We start from the raw sequence: 16,955 nt of genomic DNA on the forward strand, positions 1-16,955 counted from the left end.
GAATATTACAAATGATATGTTATCAGAACTAAATTCTAGGCTGGCTAGACTTCATGCTGCTTTTTTGAAAATGTCTTTTCTGTTCTTCTTAATGCCCCATTATCAATCTCAGCTTGCCAGGGAGCATTTCATTTTTCCTTCCTTTATTTTGTCCTTATTTTTAGTTGCAAGAAAAGACATTGTTTATCATATTAATTCTGACAGGAGTATACATTCATATACCACACTGCAGTTTATGTACATTTATATTCACACTGAATATACATGTATGTATGCATGGGGTAAGTACCCTGATACTATGTTGGTAGCAACATGTTATTTTTTTCTGTTAATAATTTCAGAAGAGATTCTAAGATCAATTAAATACTCTGATTTGGCTCGTTACAGACATGTACTAGAAAATGTGATTATGATTTCAATCAATTTGCTGAATACTTGCTTAAGATACATACTTGATTTCTCAAATCTCATCCCCTTATTAAATTAGACCATCAGCCATATCTAAAATATTTTTACTGAGCTAACGTTTAATGGTATAACCTATGTTCTTATAAGGTCACTAGAACAACAAGTTGTTTGCACAATATTTTCACACCTTTTACAAATTTTTAAGTCAAGATACTGTTCACTGTGTTACCCAATATCCTTTATCCTGGTATCTATATGATAAATCCATCTTTATACTTAGTTTCAATGTTTATTTACAGATCAATATTTTGCAGCACTTGCCTAGGTTATGAAATGTTAGTTTTTCATAGTCAATTTCAATAAACCTATGTGTGATTGTACAACACATGTGCAAATAGGTTGACAAAAGAAAGAAAGGAAAAAGAAAGGTGAGGGAAGGGGAAGAAAGAGGCTTTTAAGGACAAATTAGGAGAGTGTGGCTTGTTACTAAAATATCCTTCACTGTGCAAAACTTAAGACAACGCTAGTTTATTTTCTACATAAGGAGCAAAGGTAGGGGAAAAAAAAACATAAAAAGGGGAATTTAGAGAGAGTTGTAAAGAAAGGCATTAAAAAAATGTTAGTTTGCAAGAAATAGAATCTGCAGACTAAACTGATGAGGATCCAAACACAGTATATTCAGCCCACTCTCCAAAGTGACACTTAACTGGCTTATTCAGCCCACTCCCCAAAGTGACACTTAACTGGCTTAAGAAAAAAAGGAAACAGTGGAAAGAAACCTCTCTAATCCCGACCAGGAAAAGGGGTCAGGAGAGCTCATTAACAGATTTGCAAGGGGCTTGAGTTGAATACGGATTCATTTTTGGAGACAAATTTTAGTGTCAACGAAGTAAGAAACAATTTTAGTTTTTTTTATGTTTTTCATTCTCTGATATTTTAAAATCAGTTATTTGTTAATTATTATATAAAGATGCATTTTGAAATTACACATGATGAGATTTTGTGCAAAGTTGGATAAGATCTTAATCACTGAATTATTTCCAGAAGTTGATTTTACCTAAATCATTAAAGTAACTACATTACTGTCACAGCTCAGAATTCTGTCACCACCATGGTCACTTGGTGACATTCCTAGTTGAATTTAAAAAATCAGGCCACGTTAAGTTTCTTACAAATATAATTTATTGGCACCTTTGGGGTTTCTTACTCAAAGCTCTAAATCAAGGATTAAAAATGGATGATGATATGACCATGTAATCCAAGACGACTTCGTTTTATTTCTTCAGTCACTTTGAATTTACAGTCATACTCAGAACCTAACTGAGGTCACCAGTGCTGGGGCTCAAAAGGAGCCTCCCCAAATGTGCCATCTTTGCACGTGGATTATTTTGAGCTAAAGGCAATCGAGACCCTGTCGGCTCAAGAGAAACATATACCCCTCCCCTAACTACATAGAAGAATTTAAATTGGCGGTCTTTCCCCAAATGAGAATTATTAGCACAGATAAATTTTATCTGCAGGACAAAGAGCTAATTACCCAACCTCTGCTCTTCTTTTTCTCTTGTGAACTGCATTGTCCCCCTACCCTTCGAAGCCCCAGGCCCCTTGTCACATCCCTTAGCCCAGGGTGGCATATACACCACATTTTACCTTTTTGTCTTTGAACCTCACGTATGTGGGCTTCCGTACATACGCAATTAAGTTTGTCTTTCTCCTGTTATTCTGTCTTCTGTTGATATGATTATTAGACCAGCTGAGAAAACCTTTGAAGGTAGAGGAAAAGTCTCCTCAACACCATCTTACATAGGTGCCTGTTGGCCTCTGTTTTCTTGAGTTTTCTTAGGCTTACTTTTAATTATTATAAAGTGTAGGAACTGCCTCACGTACAAAACAAATAAAAGAAATGCTATGTCTGATGTTTTCAAGGAAGCAACTGTACTTAGATAAACATTCATAAGTGATGAAAAATTCAGAAATAATCAGTATTCCCATTCATATTAATGCAAATTAGCCCTACAGATTAATAAGCCCCACGGGTTCAGGATCCAAAAGAAATTGGTTACACCTAAAATAAATTACATTCTGAGAGCATAGGAATATCAGTAATAATTGCAATTATGACCCAAAGCAATAATATTGTAATTCTCTGGGTTCTTAACGTTTACTTCCACAGGATATGTTATAACCAGGATGAACTAGGAAAATGTGGGAAGTCCAGTGAAAAAGTCATACACTGGTTAAATTATTTTGCAGGACAATGGACTTTAAAATTTATTTCCAACTTTCTAGTTGCTTTCATGTACTAGAATCTCATAAACTCAACTACAAGAGTGTGGAAGACCTAACCCAATTAGCAAAAATACATATATTTGAAAGATTTTTAAATGAGTAGTCAAGTATATATAGTTAACTAAGAGCAGAATAACAATGAGCTGTCTTTTAGAAGGCCCAAAGGAAACCTATTTTTAATGACTAGAAGAGAAAGATTTGCAATTAACATATTATTTGCATGTAAATTGATGATTCCAACAGCTGTTTAACGGGTGTTAAAAAACAATTTGTTCTATTAAGCAGTTTAAACATTCTTCTTTTTTTTTTTTTTTTTTTTTTTTTAAATTTATTTTATTTTTGGTTGCGTTGGGTCTTTGTTGCTGCGTGCAGGCTTTTCTCTGGTTGCGGCAAGCAGGGGCTACACTTCGTTGCAGTGTGCTGGATTCTCATTGCCGCGGCTTCTCTTGTTGCGGAGCTCGGGCTCTAGGCGTGCAGGCTTCAGTAGTCATGGCACACGGGCTCAGTAGTTGTGGTGCACGGGCTTAGCTGCTCTGCAGCATGTGGGATCTTCCTGGACCAGGGCTTGAACCCGTGTCTCCTGCACTGGCAGGCGGATTCTTAACCACTGCACCACCAGGGAAGCCCCTAAACATTCTTCTTAAAAGTCTTGTTCACTGGGCTTCCCTGGTGGCGCAGTGGTTGAGAGTCTGCCTGACGATGCAGGGGGCACGGCTTCGTGCCCCGGTCCGGGAAGATCCCACATGCCGCGGAGCGGCTGGGTCCGTGAGCCGTGGCCGCTGGGCCTGTGCGTCCGGAGCCTGTGCTCCGCAACGGGAGAGGCCACAACAGTGAGAGGCCTGCGTACCGCAAAAAAAAGTCTTGTTCACCTGTCTAATTCGCTGAACCCCTTCAGAGGAAGGCTGGTAGGGGCAGGGCTGGGGGGGGTGGATTCACATTGCTCATCCCACCCCCACTTCTCCACTGGTGAGATCCTTGCACAAAAGGTGCGAGGGGAGGCCACAGTTCAGCGCTACTGTCTGGGTTTCTTTCTGTGTTCTTTCATGAACTGCTGCAGCATTTTTTGGTTTGGGCAGGGATATATTTTGCAGCAGCAAAGATTTTCTAGACAGCATCCTATCTTTTCTAACCATGAATCCTCTAGTGAGCTCAGAGGAAAACGGTGGACAATTTAAGAGAAAGGACATTTTGTTTTTCTCAAGCATGACTGGGAAACAGTCAGCTATGATCTTCACCCAGGCCCTGGTCAGCCGTATCTCAAAACGGATAGGTGGGGGATTCAGAAGGGGTGGAGGGCTGTCCCTGCTCAAGGATTCCAATCATGAGAGCTTTTCATTTCATTCCTAAGGAAGCGTGAGAGTCCAAGAGAAGCTGTGGGCCCCCAGGACTTGCTCTACGAGCCCTCATCATCCCTCCTGTGCCCCTCCCTGCAGGAACCCGAGGCAAACCATCCCTCTGCCAGCAGCTGTCCCAGTGTTAGAAGAGGACACTGATTTAAACCCTGTAACCCTCACCCGACACCTAGGCCCTTCTGTCCACCTGTTCTCTGATCAAGACCCAGACTCTGCAAACTTCACTGTGCACAGCAAGCAGCCGGAGGGCCTTGTTAGAGCACATTCTGAATCAGGAGAACAGGGTGGGGCCTGGGATTCTGCCTTTATAACAAGCTCCCAGGTAAGGCTGCTGGTGGATGGTCCACACCTGAGTAGCAAAGGGGGCTCGAACCGAATCACAGGTGTCTGGTTCTACCCCTGGGTACGGTAATAATAATAACAGTAGTAGTAGTAAAAATAACACTAGCAGCTAACACATATATTACATACATATCTATCACTTAGTTTTTTTTTTTTTTTTTTTTTTTGCAGTACACGGGCCTCTCACTGTTGTGGCCTCTCCCGTTGTGGAGCACAGGCTCCGGACGCGCAGGCTCAGCGTCCATGGCTCACGGGCCCAGCCGCTCCGTGACATGTGGAATCTTCCCGGACTGGGGCACGAACCCGTGTCCCCTGCATCAGCAGGCGGACTCTCAACCACTGCGCCACCAGGGAATCCCCCATAACGATATCTTTGAGCTCTTTTGCAGAACTAAACTCCCGACAAATGGAAGACGTTAACTACTTGATGAAGCATTCTTCATTCCAGAGAGAAGGTCACAGTTTGAGAACCGGAGGAGCTCATCAGGAGGCCACCTGAGGCCAGATTAAAGGAGCACAGGCCCTGCACACACTCTAATCTGATCAGCAGCCCTGCCCTTGAACCATTGCTGTAAAACTCCTCACCAGGGCTTCCCTGGTGGCGCAGTGGTTGGGAGTCTGCCTGCCGGTGTGGGGGACACGGGTGCGGGCCCTGGTCTGGGGGGATCCCACGTGCCGCGGAGCGGCTGGGCCCGTGAGCTACAAATACTGAGCTCTGCGCGTCTGGAGCCTGTGCTCCGCAGCAAGAGAGGCCGCGGCAGTGAGAGGCCCGCGCACCGCGATGAAGGGTGGCCCCCGCTTGCCACAACTAGAGAAAGCCCTCGCACAGAGACGAGGACCCAACACAGCCAAAAATAAATAAATGAATAAATAAATTTATAAAAAAAAAAAAAAACTCCTCACCAAACCCTCCTGGGTTGGGACACACAGTTTTGAGGGTATTAGCCCGCTGTATCCCCCTTTGCCTGGCCAATCAATAAAGCTATTCTTTTCTACTTCACCCGAAACTCTGTCTCCAAGATTTGATTTGGCACTGGTGCACAAAGGCTGAGCTTTCAGTATCAATACTGCAAGCCGCGATGATCCTTACAAGACAGAGGTCTCCACTGCTTTCTCACATCTACTGCTGCCTTATAGCTGACTCACTTCTACCCCCTTCTCTTTTTGATCTCACCTTGTTTTCTCCACATCTCTTCAGCATCTCATCACCTGGGATGCTGACAGATGGATTATTCACTACAAATAAGCCCAAGGAAACACATCCACTTCCTGAGAATACTGCCAATGATCTTGGGCCAAAAGAAAAAGTAATATTCGAGAGCTTATACACAGAATGAATAATCTGTTTATCCCCTGAAAGACAGCAAAATTTCAGACCAGTTCCTAAATCACCACAAATTCTAAATATATAAGTGTATATTCCAAAAGCATACATAATGATATTTGTTTTCCAGTATGTGGTAAAAGGACAAATTCCACTTTTCAGACTGAATGTAATTACTGAATTATAGTATAAGTTTTTGTGTAAAATTTCAAATCCAAGCCTTAAAAAGCATTGACAGCAAACTTGTAAGGGTAGGTTTATAAATCTTTTATAACAGCACCATGCTCATTTATTGCTATTGTATATTGACAAAGTGCTTCTTTTATCTTTTTTTCTTCCTTCTTTCCTTCCTTTCTTTTATTCTTCTTGCTTGTGACAATATGTCTCGTTGTCAGTGATATATTTATATTCACTCATTGGAACATATAAAATTGTGATGAAATACAAAATCTGGGCCATCACAACATGGGACAACCCCAGACTAATCGAATAAGTAAAGCAAGGAGCAGTGGTAGAAGCAGGTCTTCCATGGCTTGGCCCCTCTAACTGTCCTGTCACCACATGGTGGAACCTGAGTGAAATGGTGGAGATCGATATAGCTGTTTTCTTGCTGTTACTCATGCAACAAGCTTAAATTCATTGATGATTCTTTTTGGTGGAGTCCTGAAGGGGCAGTTACTTTGAAGAAACTGGAGGAACTGACTAGGACCGTTGCCATAGATACCTTGAGCCTTATTTTTCAAAAATAGCGTGAGCTCTAACCAGTAATCAGATCGAAAGATGACTTCACCACTGGGGGTATCAAGCCCAGAAATGCTCGATGCAGCCAAGAACATCACTTAGCCGGACCCTCTGGGGCACATGCCAAAAACAGTTATGGAAGGATGTACAGTCTCTGCCACCTTTGTGCTCTGCTCCTAAGACAGGCAGTGATAACCACACTCAATTCGATGACTTGTTTGCATCTTGTTTCATCAAATGGTGCTGAGAGTCCTGTCTGAGCAGACATGCTGTGGCCTCAGATAGACCAAGAATAATTGGAAGCTAATTTGCCATGGAAAGCTTAATGATATCTGAAATTACAGACGAGCAATCGGGAGATAATTGGAGGAATATTCAGCAGGCAGGTCACCCGGGACCATTATAGTTTGTTTCCCTCATGAGCTGCAACTAGCCCCCAGTCGCCCTCCCTATCAGGAAAAGTTCCTGTGCCCAAATTCTTCGAAAATGATTGATGCTATTTTTTTTAACTAAGTTCATTGTAATTGTACATGCATATGGAAAAGGGATTATGTAGTATTGGGCAACAAGAACACTCTGTTCTCTCTGCCTTTTGTTCACCTGGTTTGGTCCATAGCCTTTACAAATGTGTTCAAGTAGCTCTCCTGTCTGCTTTTAAAATTCATAGACTCATAGGCTTAGAGGGGCCTCAAAAATGGGTCTGGTACAGATATGAGCTTCTTGCTGCTTACATGTTTGGGGTTTTTTGGTTTGTCTTTATTGACACACTGTGTGAATTTCTGCTGTACAGCAAAGTAATTCAGTTATACACATATATACATTCTTTTTTATATTCTTTTCCATTATGGCTTGTCACAGGATATTGAATATAGTTCCCTGTGCTATACAGTGGGACCTAGTTGTGTATCCATTCTCTATATAAACGCTCACATCTGCTAACCCCAGCCTTCCTCTCCATCCCTCCGCCAAGCCCCTCTTCCTTGGCAACCACCACTCTGTTCTCTGGCTCTCTGTTTTTCTTATCCCAACTTAAAGGTGGCATGGAGGCAGGTGTTGAATTGCTCAAGGCTGCACTGTTGGCCAGAAGAATGGAGACCAGATCCTAGAGGCTTCCTCTTCCCTCCGTTCCTTGTGGATTTTCCATCATGACGACTCCACACTAAATCTATTCACTCTGAAACCCAGAACCCTCTTTTTCTTCTCCATTTGCTTAAGTACCATATTGGAGAAAAGAAAAATGGAGCTAATATTCGGTGCTGCATCTCACAGTTCCTCTCGTCAGCTTCTCTACAACACTGCTCTGCTCTGTGATTTTCTTACCTCGTGAAAAAGAAAACAAGGGCTGGAAACAGGGAAACTGGAAACAGGGGCTCCCCTTCATCGTGCCAACCCTGCCTTCTCCTTGGGCCTATTGGAAGAAGCTCAGATGTGAGTTCCTGAGAGATTTTACGCTGTATAAGTTCTATTTTTCCACTAAGCAGAAACTAAGATGCTCAGTATTATTGTTGATGTAGTAGAGAGCCTTTGCTCAATGTGGCAGTATTGTCACGTGGTTAAGGGCTGAGGCTCTGAACTTGACTTTCCTGGCATCAAATCTGGGTTCTCCTACTTCCTCATAACTGTCAAGTTGTTTCATCTCTCCTGCCTAAGTTTCCTTGTCTGTAAAAGAGGGACAGTAATATTGCCTTGTGGGGTTATTGAGAGCATCGAATGAAAATGCTTGTAAAATCTTGTCCAAATGCATGGCACATCTTTTTTATTATGAAGTGGGTACACGGTGCATTTTGTGGGATGAGACAAATACATGTGTACCATATGTAGGATTTGAAAACAGAAAACAAGGCACCTCAGTTACTAGCTACTAGGAAAACTTGTGTGTTGGGATTGGAAAGGCAAGGTGGCTGAGGGGAGTGTGAGTGCAAGAGTGAGACACAACCTCAAATGAGCTCAGCCACACACATTATGGGCCTGTTTTCAGACATCACCATTCAGCCAGTGCTTCAAGGTCCCCTGGAGGAGACCTGTGACCCACAAAATGGACACATGAAAGCCCCACCCGCAAAATGCACAGAGGTCTCCAAAGGGTCAGAACCAATCCAGTGGGACACAGTCCACCACAAGGGAAAGTCAAAGAGCTTCACGCAACACTCGGTTTTTCTCCATCCGGATTAAACCGAGAGTCTTGCAACCAGCAATGGCTTCCTGAAAAGGGCACATTTCATGTCCCCCCATCCATATCCATGAAATCATTCTTCCAAGTGTGGCACTGGCGGTGAGGGTGGAGGAGAGGGGTTTCTCCTGAACTTCCCTAATGGGAGACAGGAAGGATAAATTTTGCTTAACATTAAAGATGAAACAAATTTATCAAAGACATCAGGGCAAGTTACCATGTAATGACCCAATATTATGAGCCACGTTTAAGTTTCCTTACTACTTTCATTAAACTATTAAACAAAAATAAAAATCACCTTTAGCTACCCTGTCTAGGCAACTGACGGGTACAAGGACTCCCATAGAAGTTGCTTTAGCTTCTACCCCATCTACAAACAACAATTCACTTTATATAATTTTCCTCTTGTTATGGAGACCAAGATGATATCACCAAGCTATGCCTACTGGAATGTATGTGTTCAGAGCTTTCTAACATTAATGCTCGCTAACAGCCACAGCAGGAAAGAACAGAAGATAAATAGCTTATTTGCTCTGTTTATACTTCTATTTCTAAAGCTAATGTTTAAATCCACCAAACTATTTTTATCACAAGCCTTTGGAATCTGAAAACTTTTATTCTCTAGTGTTATGCCAGAGCCCCACAACCAAGGCGATAGATTCCTTCCAAGTGGTAATACTACTGCTGATGATAATAGCCTTTAATTTGACAAACAGTTGACTTTGCATCCAGAAATGGATAATAGAGCACCACACTAAAAGGCAAAATTGTTCTTTTTTTCCCCTGCAGTGGATATTAGGGATATTTCTTGAGTCATGTACAGCAATGCACAAATCACTGGTTTTAGTATTCCCATAAGAGAGAGAGTCTCAATTATTGAAAATTCTGCTGAGAATTTGCCTAACTGGTGATTCAAAATTGAAACTATTTTCTCAAATTGTAGAGGCTGGGAGTTCTATTCAGGACAGATCCCCTTTATACCTTTTAGTATCTTTCATCTGCCTTCCGTTCTAGCCTCATTTGTTACATTTCTGCCCCTTGTATTTCCCACCGTGCCATCTTAGCTTTTGGGGGGTGAGGGTTCCTGGGCCACGGGTGGTCTGTATACCCACTCCCTCTTCCTGAATCACTTGCTTCCACCACAGACCCCTCTTTGGTGCTGAAGTTCTCCCTGAGCCTCTAGACCAGACCAGTATTTGGTCCTGGTTTTATACCTTCACACAACTTCATATGTCTACATTATACAATTATTTATCTGTGTAATTATTTTATTATTTATCTCCCCCACAAGTGTGAAAGCTTTAGGAGAAAATGGAGCTTGTCTGTTTAGTTTATCATTAGAGATGCTGCATCTAACATGGTACTTGACACACATAACAGAAGCTCAGTACATACCTGTTAAATGAGACTCACAGACCTAGAGAACAGCCTTGTGGTTGCCCAGGGGGAGAAGGGGTAGGGGAAAAAAGAAATGGGAGTTTGGTATTAACAGATGCAAACTACTTTATTTATATAGGATGGATAAACAACAAGATCATTCTGTATAGCACAGGGAACTATATTCAATATCCTGTGATAAACTATAATGGAAAAGAATATGAAAAAGAATGCATATATGTATACCTGAGTCACTTTGCTGTACAGCAGAAATTAACACAATATTGTAAATTAACTATACTTCAATAAAATAAATTTTTTTAAATTTTAAATTAAATATTGTAAATCAACTCTACTTCAATATATTTTTTTTAAAAATACCTGTTACATGAATAAATATTTTTCATTTTTTGGAAAAGTCATCAATAGTCTGGCATTTTCTCAGAGAGCAAGCCAACCATACCAGCTTTAGCAAAAAATGAACAGTCTACAAATGAATGTTTATTAAGTCCTGTGAAGTAATATATCGTATACACCCAACTTTACTCCCCTGTTAAATGTATCTTTGTTTGATGATGTATATTTGGTGGAGCCATGGGGTCAGGATTTTAAGTAGTCTATTTCAAACAGGGCACTAATAGAATTAGCTGTTCGGTAGGTTGTAAGCTTCTGTAGTAATGTCTACCATAAGATAGAATATAACACTGAAATGGGGAGAAAAGAATCAGTTTAGCTAATTTTCTGGGCACTAAGACTCTGGGGAACTCTTAGTACAAAATCCAACAGAGCCCCTAGGAAAAGAGAAGGTATCCTGCCCTCAACAAACATCCATCCAGCCCCAGGGCTCCTGAAGCCTCTTCCACAAATAGTAAAGCTTAAGTCCATGATCCATCATTTTTGGTGGGTCTACCTCCTCATGCAGTAGAATTCATGAAAAACCTTCATTAAGCTCACCCCACACATACACATACCCCAAATTTTCCCATTTACTAAAATAGCTGTCAAACTCCTCTGTACTCTTTTCTCCTACCACAAAATGAGACTAACACCCATTAACCTGAAAGGAATATTTCTAAAGTACAATGAGTCAAGAGAGTGGGAAATTAATATACACGTTATTATAGAAATGTCTAAAATGATTAAGAAGGGATTCATGTCAGCTTCACCAAACTTTACAGCTTTCCAACATCGTGGAAAAGTTAGCAGACATAAAATACTTTATGACAGTTCTCAGAAAATAAAAGAGAGGAATATAAGTTTCAAAGAAATAAGAAAGTGTCACCAAGAAAAATGTAGAGCCAAAGATTTAAAATAGAACTCCTGAAACTTAAAAACAAACCCTTTGTATGCCTTGGTAACAGTAATGATGATATTCAAGATGATTAATAATAGAGTCAGCCCTCAAAGCATGTGAGTACCAAGCAAGGCACTCATGGATAATGTCACCATTAGTGGAATCACAATTCTGAATACTTCCTTTTAAGAGGAAAGCCGAGCAGGAGAATCAATCCTGTGTCTCATCAAGACAACTGTCCTCTCTTCTTTTCACTCTTAGTTTTGTTTATTGTAAACGATGCAAAAATGAAGCAGCACACTGTTACATTTTGTTTTCCTTTTCCTTTGTTGAATTTTTGGTTACTCCATAATTTAGTTCTTTCACATAGACGATTTTCAAAGTATGCTTTTTGAAATACACTGTTTTGTTTCCTTAGATGTCTGGATCAAATACTTTGACAACATTCTTATAAAATTGAGTCATGGGTTTGAGATGTCGACCTACAGTACAAATTGAGCCAGTAAACCATGGGCTGTCTGTTCATATTTACCTGATGGGGCCGAATCATCATCAATCACAGGGAATTATTTATTTTCTTGAAACAAGTTATACAAGCAAGCGTATCCTGTTTGAGCAAGACAAGATTCACTTTGAATGCGGCATCCCCAAACCTAGGATTTAGGTTGTGGGTCGGCTTCCTACTTTGTATTCGACTTAAAGATTCTCCCATCTGGTCATAATCAAGCTCCCCCTACACACTGGGAGGGACCTTGATTTCCAGGCTAAGAGCTGGCCTGTCTTCTTGGCCAAGTCTCTCTATTTATCCTCGGTGCGAGGTTCCTGATGAACTTATTCATCTGTCTGCAGTTCTTGGGAGGGGAGGAAAAGAGCCTTTAAAAGGTTAAAAGGAAATCTTTCAGCCTGAAGTGTAATGACACAGATGATAACTTAGACAAACAAGAAGACATGAAGAGCCAGAAGGGTACATACGTAGGTAAATAGTAAACATTCTAAAAGCGTATTTTTTTCACATTTCTTCCCTTAACTTCTTTTTTTTAATAGATCTTTATTGGAGTATAACTGTTTCACAATACTGTGTTAGTTTCTGTTGCACAACAAAGTGAATCAGCCATATGCATACACATGTCCCCATATCCCCTCCCTCTTGCGTTTCCCTCCCACCCTCCTATGCCACCCCTCTAGGTGGTCACAGAGCACTGAGCCGATCTCCCTGTGCTATGCGGCCGCTTCCCACTAGCTATCTATGTTGCATTTGGTGGTGTATATATGTCCATGCCACTCTCTCACTTCGTCCCAGCTTACCCTTCCCCCTCCCCGTGTCCTCAAGTCCATTTTCTACATCTACCTCTTTATTCCTGCCCTGCAACTAGGTTCATCAGTACCATTTTTTTTTTAAGATTCCATATATATGCGTTAGCATATGGTATTTGTTTTTCTCTTTCTGACTTACTTCACTCTGTATGACAGACTCCAGGTCCATCCACCTCACTACAAATAACTCAATTTCCTTTCTTTTTATAGATGAGTAATATTCCATTGTATATATGTGCCACATCTTCTTTATCCATTCATCTGTCGTGGACATTTAGGTTGGTTCCATGTCCTGGCTATTGTAAATAGTGCTGCAATGAACATTGTGGTACATCTCTCTCTCCTTTTTTTTTTTTTTTTTTTTTAATATTTATTTATTTAGTTAGTTAGTTATGGCTGTGTTGGGTCTTTGTTGCTGTGCACAAGCTTTCTCTAGTTAAGGTGAGCGGGGGCTACTCTTTGTTGCGGTGAGTGGGCTTCTCATTGTGGTGGCTTCTCTTGTTGTGGAGCATGGGCTCTAGGCACAGGGGCTTCAGTAGTTGTGGCACTCAGGCTCAGTAGTTGTGGCTCTCGGGCTCTAGAGTACAGGCTCAGTAGTTGTGGCACATGGGGCTTAGTTGCTCCACAGCATGTGGGATCTTCCCGGACCAGGGCTCAGACCCATGTCCCCTGTGTTGGCAGGTGGATTGTTAACCACTGCACCACCAGGGACGCCCCATGTCTCTTTTTGAATTATGGTTTTCCCAGGGTATATGCCCAGTAGTGGGATTGCTGGGTCATATGGTAGTTCTATTTTTAGTTTTTTAAGAAACCTCCATACTGTTTTCCATAGTGGTTGTATCAATTTACATTCCCACCAACAGTGCAGGAAGGTTCCCTTTTCACCACACCCTTTCCAGCATTATTGTTTCTAGATTTTTTGATAATGGCCATTCTGACTGGCATGAGGTGATACCCCATTGTAGTTTTGATTTGCACTTCTCTAATAATTAGTGATGTTGAGCATCTTTTCATGTGCCTCTTGGCCATCTGTATGTCTTCCTTGGTGAAATGTCTATTAAACTTCTTAAACACAGATTGCATAGAGCAGTAATTATTAACACTGTGTCATCAGATTGATATCAGTAGATGAAATATATAACAATATAACAATAACAATATAATATACTATATAACAATAAGAATATAATATAACAATAGTAGGATAAAGAAGAGGAAAAGAATAGAGCTATATTGGAGCCAAGTTTCTGTGTTTTATGAAAACTAAGTTAGTATTAATCTATAAGATTGTGATAAATTAAGATGCATTTTATGATTCCTAGAGAAACCATTCAGGGAATAACTTTTTTAAAAAGTTTAGAAAATCCACAGATGAATTTAAATGGTACACCAAAAATAGTTTCTTAACAAAAAAGACGGCAGTAAAAGAAGAGAGGAATAAAGAAATAGGCAATTCAACAGTAATACATGACTTCAATAACCAAGATTCAATCATTGATAGCGCTACTTGATCAAAAATCAGCAAGGATATAGAAGACTTGAACAACACTACTAACCAACTCAAATTATACATCAATAAAGTTGTGAGGTGGTTTTTTTTAGTGACTAATAAATAATATGAAAAAGAGGGCTTCCCTGGTGGCGCAGTGGTTGAGAGTCCGCCTGCCGATGCAGGGGACACGGGTTCGTGCCCCAGTCCGGGAAGATCCCACATGCCGTGGAGCACCTGGGCCCGTGAGCCATGGCCGCTGAGCCTGCGCGTCTGGAGCCTGTGCTCCGCAACGGGAGAGGCCACAACAGTGAGAGGCCCGCGAACCGCCCCCCCCCCCAATAATAATAATAATATGAAAAAGAAAAATAAATGGCTCCATTGGGAGGCAAATGCCTGATCTCCTTAAAAAGAGAAAACGCAAATTAAAAGTGTATATGAGACACGATTAAGGTTTGTAACACACCCGATAGATAATTATATGGACACTAGGCATCCTTATTTATGGTTGGGAGCCATATTAACTTGGTACATCCTCTATGGGGAGCGATTTGGCTTTATCTATCAAAAATTTTTAATTACATGTTCCTTGATTCAGTAATTACATTCCTACTCCCACTGATGCCAAATCATGAATTTACATTCTATTTGCTTCAAGCAAAAGATTGCAAACAATCCAAAAGTCCGTCATCCACAGTAGACTAAGATAAATTATGATCTAACCAATGAGTGGAATCTAATGAAGTTGTAAAACTATACAGCTCAATTTGTGGTATCTGGAAAAGATCTGCAATCTCTAGTGCTAAAAAGTGAAATCAGGAAATTGTGCAAAGAGTAACCTGCATTTGTGAAGTATGGGTAAATACAGGAATGCATAGTAAAAGCATTAATAATACGTTCTATACATGCCTTCAGGCAATGGAATTGAGTTCTTTAAAAAATGGAGAAGTGATGAAACCGTATTTTCACCATCTACTCTTTTGTACTTTTGAAATTTTGTATCGTGCAAAAAATCAAAAACAATAACAGTATAGCAATTATCTTTAAAAGGGGGCTTTGAATAAGCTTAAAAGGGATATCAAGAGAGAGTACCGGACCCATGCTAAATAGAATAGAATCTTTCCATTCTGATTCTTAATCTAAAACATTGAGCCATTCATTAATATACTGGCTTACAAGTTCTTGCTTGTCACTAGAGCAACAACTACAAATTTTGACTTTAAAATACTTTTATTTGGGGGAAATTTCTATTTAATTACCAGAAAACTTATTTACTTTGAATTTGATTTTTTGCATGGTAGAAACTATTTTTTAAAAATCATACATTCCATTTTAAGGTAATTTTTAAATTTTATTTCTTTATTTTAATTGAGGGTTTATTTTCCTATAATCCGTGGTTGTAAAAAGCAATCATTTCAGAATATTATTTGAGACTGCTGGAAGTTTTGAGGGTAATTATGCTAAAAACTAAAAAATGAGTCTTTGACCCAAACTTTGAGAGCAGAAATCATTTATTCCTGCTCTCATAGAATTAATGATAATTCAGCATCTTTGAAACAAGGATTTCCCCCTGGATAATCTCACATAGACACATGTTCCTTACCAAACCTCATTACACTAAATATTTTTAGGGTTTTTGTTTTTTTTTTTTTTGGTAGCCCTTTCTTTCTTGCCCAAGATTTTTACATTGGTGTTAATGCTATGCCTTCTATTAACTTTATTACACCTCCTCAGAACTTAAAAATTTCTGAATAGGTTAACAAAACTTTCAAAGTTGCAGTACCAGTGAGCTGAGGCTGTCTCCTTAAAAAGAGATCTCGCTCCAGGATATAAAATTATTCAGCAAAATAACAAAAACTAGGGGCAGACCACGTGCATACTGCCTTTTGTGAGGGATTTTTAAATGTGATGCATACATTACTAGGATATGCTCTATTAAACATGTAACGGTTATCATTTCTTAAAAACCAGAACAGCTCAGGAAGTCATTCTCTTCCCTCATTCCCTCTTTCATCTGTGAAAATAAACAAGCTAATACTAATCAGGACAGTCAGAGGATGAGAGATGCAGCAGTGAACAAGAATTCCTAAGCAGTTGTAGATTTTCCCGGAGAATTAAACATGTCAACACAAACACTGTGTATAATTCTTCAGCTAGAGTTTTTCGCTGGCACGCTGTTCTTTTGATCAACAAATAACATCTTATTTTCCTTTCTTCTTTCTTTCCTTTATCTTGATATGGGGCCCAGAGGCAGAGGCTTGGGGACTGTCAAGCTGGGAGACTGTGTGTCCCCTGGAACACAAGGACTCTGCCTGCCAAGCATCAGAGTCTGACATCAGGGCAGCAAGCCATTCTATTCATCAACAACCTGGGGCTAAAGGGGAACAAAACAAAAAGTGTGGATGTTTTATAGATGCTGTAAGATGCTGCTGCACCGTGGATACGGTTGTGTTACAGTCACTTCTGTCCGGACAGTGAAATTCTGAATTTTGTGCTAGCAAAACATACTAACATTTGCTATCTCTCATGTACCTAAAAGGTTGAATCCACTGTTTTTGTTTTTGGCTGTGCTGAGTGACTTGTGGGATCTTAGTTCCCTGACCAGGGATCAAACCCCGGGCCCAGGGCAGCGAACGCACCGACTCCTAACCACTGGACCGCCAGGGCATTCCCAGACTCCACTGTTTAAAATCATCCTCCTATAGCCCTCAACACTATCCCTTTTAGACATCTGACCTATCCTAAATTATTAATGAATGTATTTACACATATCCACGGAAATAAGCTGAATTTAAGGGAGGAAAAGATGTGTCATGGGTGCAAGAGCAGGACCTGACCACATACACTCAGGAGTA

The sequence above is a fragment of the Phocoena phocoena genome, chromosome 4 (assembly GCF_963924675.1).
Source record: "Phocoena phocoena chromosome 4, mPhoPho1.1, whole genome shotgun sequence".
NCBI lineage: Eukaryota > Metazoa > Chordata > Mammalia > Artiodactyla > Phocoenidae > Phocoena > Phocoena phocoena.